At 41.6% G+C, this 4,797-nt stretch overlaps 1 non-coding gene across 1 annotated transcript; it reads left to right on the forward strand.

Annotated features, from left to right (window-relative positions):
• Positions 1–1,439: 1,439 nt before the first annotated feature.
• TRNAM-CAU lies at positions 1,440–1,513 on the forward strand. Its single transcript has one exon. It is a non-coding gene; the product is annotated as a tRNA-Met (tRNA).
• The last annotated feature ends 3,284 nt before the right edge of the window (positions 1,514–4,797 follow it).

Genomic DNA, 4,797 nt, shown 5'->3' on the forward strand with positions numbered 1-4,797 from the left:
CAAAACCCTGCAATCAAATAGATTGTCCCAAGGGCGCCATATTCTAGGAGCCCAAGTTATGCTATTGAAAATTCGTTCCTCTAGCAGTTCCGGTTTGAGCATTTCGTTCCCTTTTTCAAACTCCACTTCTTTTCATATAGCAATCCCTGATCAAAGAGAGAAGAATATCCATTTCAAAACATTTATAACAGATTCCTTAGTTCGGACCGACGAAGTAATGTCACTCGACTATTATCAACCTGACTGCAATCTTTTTCTGTCGGTAAGGATTGCACCAGAGCACCTTCTACTTCTAATAGGCCATGAACTATAGATAGAGAAGAATCATTCTGAGCGAGTACATAAGAAGCGATCCACTTTTTTTCATCGGTTCCAGGGGAAGACCAAAGATCTTGCGCGGCAGGTCCGCCAGAAAAACTCAAAAGAGAAAGAAGCCTCGTTAATCTCTTCATGCTCGTTCCAAGTTCGAAGTACCTTTTGGCCAAAGAAAAACCCGCTTCCTGACACGATTGCCTCTTTATCTTTATATAGATAGATTCTATGGGGTTATTACTTAGTAAGTCTATTTTGTACAAGAGCCCCTCCTATCTGATAGAAAAGGGTCCCATGATCCCGAGCCGATCTTACCTTGCCTCGCAAACCCCAAGTTTGTCTATGAAGAGCTAATCTAATTGTATTTTTTTCTAGAATGGATTTCTTATGTGGAATACTAATGGATAGGGCTTCGTTGCTAAGTGCTACAAGATCTAGTGCACTGGAACTCGTGGTTATGGACCCGAATCCTTTAGTATGGAACATTGTCTTTTCCAAGTAAAAACCCCTAGTATATGAAAGAATGAAAAGATGCTTTCGTTCTTGTGGAATAAGAAGCCCTCGTACCTTAATGAAAGGAAAATCGTAATTTTTCGTTAGGTATTTGACCAAATAGGATCGTCCAGTTCCTACAGAACCTATCACTAAAATACCCGTTAGGGCTAAGCGGAATGAAAAGGGTTTTCCATGAGATGGTAAATGAAAACGATTAGTCCCACATGAGGTTTGGGAATAAGTGATTGTCTGATAATGAGCAAGGAATATACGTCTTTCTGCTAAAGAGGATCTATTAAACTCATAATTCATTAGATCCTTGTTATCAATGCCAACTAGGTATCATAAGTAAATGGATGCCGGTTGTTCAATCCTTTGATAACCAAGGTCATCTTTGCTAAAGAGAAATGATCACTATGAGTCAGACTCAATAGAATTGGATCCATTCCAAATAGCGAGAATTAGGATTCTTGATCCCTCTCAATCTCTCTTTCAATTCGAGGATCCAGAGAGGTGTTTTCATAGTCATCTCCGAATATTTGCCATCTCGGAATATTTTCGATTTCATTTTTCTATGATATGTCTTTCTATATGAAAATTGGTTATTTACGATGTACGATGATCCCTGTTAAGCATCCATGGCTGAATGGTTAAAGCGCCCAACTCATAATTGGTAAATTTGCGGGTTCAATTCCCGCTGGATGCACACGAACGGGAACATTCCATAAGTCTATTGGAACTGGCTCTCTATCCATGGAATCTCATCCATCATCCATACATAACGAATTGGTATGGTATATTCATACCATAACATAAGAACAATAAGAACTCGAATTCTTATCGATACTGGAACTCAGAGCATAGGAGGGAAAGTCGATTTATGGATGGAATCAAATACGCAGTATTTACAGAAAAAAGTCTTCGTTTATTGGGAAAGAATCAATATACTTTTAATATCGAATCGGGATTTACTAAGACAGAAATAAAGCATTGGGTCGAACTCTTCTTTGGTGTTAAGGTGGTAGCTGTGAATAGCCATCGACTACCTGGAAAAGGTAGAAGAATAGGACCTATTCTGGGCCATACAATGCATTACAGACGTATGATCATTACCCTTCAACCGGGTTATTCTATTCCACTTCTAGATAGAGAAAAAAACTAAAGGAGAATACTTAATAATACGGAGAAACATTTATACAAAACACCTATCCTGAGCACACACAAGGGAACCGTAGACAGGCAAGTGAAATCCAATCCACAAAATAATTTGATCCATGGACGGCACCGTTGTGGTAAAGGTCGTAATTCCAGAGGAATCATTACCGCAAGGCATAGAGGGGGAGGTCATAAGCGCCTATACCGTAAAATAGATTTTCGACGGAATCAAAAAGACATATCTGGTAGAATCGTAACCATAGAATACGACCCTAATCGAAATGCATACATTTGTCTCATACACTATGGGGATGGTGAGAAGAGATATATTTTACATCCCAGAGGGGTTATAATTGGAGATACTATTGTTTCTGGTACAAAAGTTCCTATATCAATGGGAAATGACCTACCTTTGAGTGCGGTTTGAACTATTGATTTACATAATTGGAAGTAACCAATTAGGTTTACGATGAAACCTAGAAATCGATCACTGATCCAATTTGACTACCTCTACGGGATAGACCTCAACAGAAAACTGTTGAGTAACGGCAGCAAGTGATTGAGTTCGGTAGTTCCTCATAGAAAATTATTGGCTCTAGAGATATGGTAATATGGAGAAGACAAAATTGTTTGAAGCACGCACAGAACCGGAAGCGCCCCTTGTTTCAAAGAGAGGAGGACGGGTTATTCACATTTAATTTGATGGTCATTGGCAAATTGAAAGCTAAGCAGTGGTAATTAAGACCCCCGGGGAAAAAAAGGGATGTCTCCTACATTACCCATAATATGTGGAAGTATCGACGTAATTTCATAGAGTCATTCGATCTGACTGCTACATGAAGAACATAAGCCAGATGACGGAACGCAGAGACCTAGGATGTAGAAGATCATAACATGAGCGATTCGGCAGATTTGGATTCCTTTCCTATATATCCACTCATGTGGTACTTCATCATATGATTCATATAAGATCCATCTGTCTAGAGATCGTCATATACATCTAGAAAGCCGTATGCTTTGGAAGAAGCTTGTACAGTTTGGGAAGGGGTTTTTTGAGAGAAAAGAAGAATCTACTTCAACCGATATGCCCTTAGGCACGGCCATGCATAACATAGAAATCACACGTGGAAGGGGTGGGCAATTAGCTAGAGCAGCAGGTGCTGTAGCGAAACTCATTGCAAAAGAGGGTAAATCGGCCACTTTAAGATTACCATCTGGGGAGGTCCGTTACCAATATAACATCATGTTTCAGAGCCTCGCTCGCTTCGCCAAACAAGACGTCCCTGACGAGAAGAGCATGATTTATCAATTCAGAGGTGGCCTCAGAGAAGATCTGCAACTAGCTCTCGTGCTTTTTGAGCCGAAACAGTATGATGAGTTCTACAACATGGCACTAAAGCAAGAGGCTGCTCAGCTCAAGTGCGATGCTTCTAAGAAGAGAGTCAGGGATGTAACTCCTTCTTTTTCAACTCAAGTGGCAGCTAAGCAGCAAAAGTACTGGTTGCCTCCTCCTCCTCTGTTCCGTCAGCCTTACCAGCAGAAGAGTAAAGGTGGCAATGGATCTTCCCACCCACCCAACCCAGGCTTTCAGAACAAAGCGTCGTCTCATGCTACAAGGTCAAGTGCTCTGTATCACCGTCCTCTCTCAGAAGTTACGTGCAACAAGTGTCAGCAGAAGGGTCACTATGCAAACAAATGCTTCAACCAGAGGCGTCTTCCGCCTCCTCCCCCTGTGAGATCTGCCAGCAATGCAGTGGTCAAGCATAATCCCAAGTTTGCAAAGGTTAACTTGATGAACGCAGCTCAGGCAGAGGACTCTTCAGAAGTGATCATGGGTAACTTTCCAGTTAATTCTACTCTTGCAAAAGTCCTTTTTGATACTGGTGCATCGCATTGTTTCATGTCAAGATCTTTTGTTTCAAAGCATGACTTCGTTTTGGAAATGTTGGGTAAACTGATGGGAGTGGTTTCTCCGGCCAAGTCTATGAGGCTACCACGATGATCCCAAATGTTTCTATCGAGATGGGTGATTATAGAATTGTGTCTTCTACAATGGTCCTTGGTGATTCAGATATTGATCTTATTCTCGGAATGGACTGGCTTTCTAAGCACAAGGCTCAACTTGATTGTGCTGACAGGCAGATTCAATTGACACACTCGTCTGAGGATGTGATCGTCTTTGCCGCTCGTGATGATACCATTCGTCTGTTTTCTCTTAGTGAGAAGGGCGAGTTGAATGTCATCTCTCAGATTCCAGTCATTTGTGAATATCAAGACGTCTTTCCAGAAGAGCTTCCAGGAATGCCTCCTCACCAGCCAGTTGAATTCGTCATTGATCTTGAGCCTGGCACGGAACCTGTTTGCAAATGTCCTTACAAGCTTGGACCAGAAGAGTTGAAGGAGCTAAAGAAACAACTCGAAATACAAGAGCGTATGGGTCTGATCCAACAAAGTTCTTCTCCATGGGGTTGTGGTGTTCTTTTTGTCAAGAAGAAAGATGGCACGGACCGACTTTGTGTCGACTACCGTCCATTGAACAAGAAGACCATAAATAACAAGTACCCACTTCCCAACATCAATGAGCTTTTCGAACAACTCAAAGGTGCTCAAGTATTCTCCAAGCTTGACCTCCGTATGGGCTATCATCAGATTCACATTCGTGAACAAGATATCCCCAAGACAGCATTCAGAACAAGCTATGGTTCCTACGAATACACTGTCATGTCTTTCGGCCTTGTCAATGCTCCTCCAACGTTCTCTCGCATGATGAACTTCATCTTCAACCCTTACACAAATGACTTCGTCTTGGTCTATCTCGATGACATTTTGGTCTTT

Source organism: Triticum dicoccoides, chromosome 3A (assembly GCF_002162155.2).
Source record: "Triticum dicoccoides isolate Atlit2015 ecotype Zavitan chromosome 3A, WEW_v2.0, whole genome shotgun sequence".
Classification (NCBI taxonomy): domain Eukaryota; kingdom Viridiplantae; phylum Streptophyta; class Magnoliopsida; order Poales; family Poaceae; genus Triticum; species Triticum dicoccoides.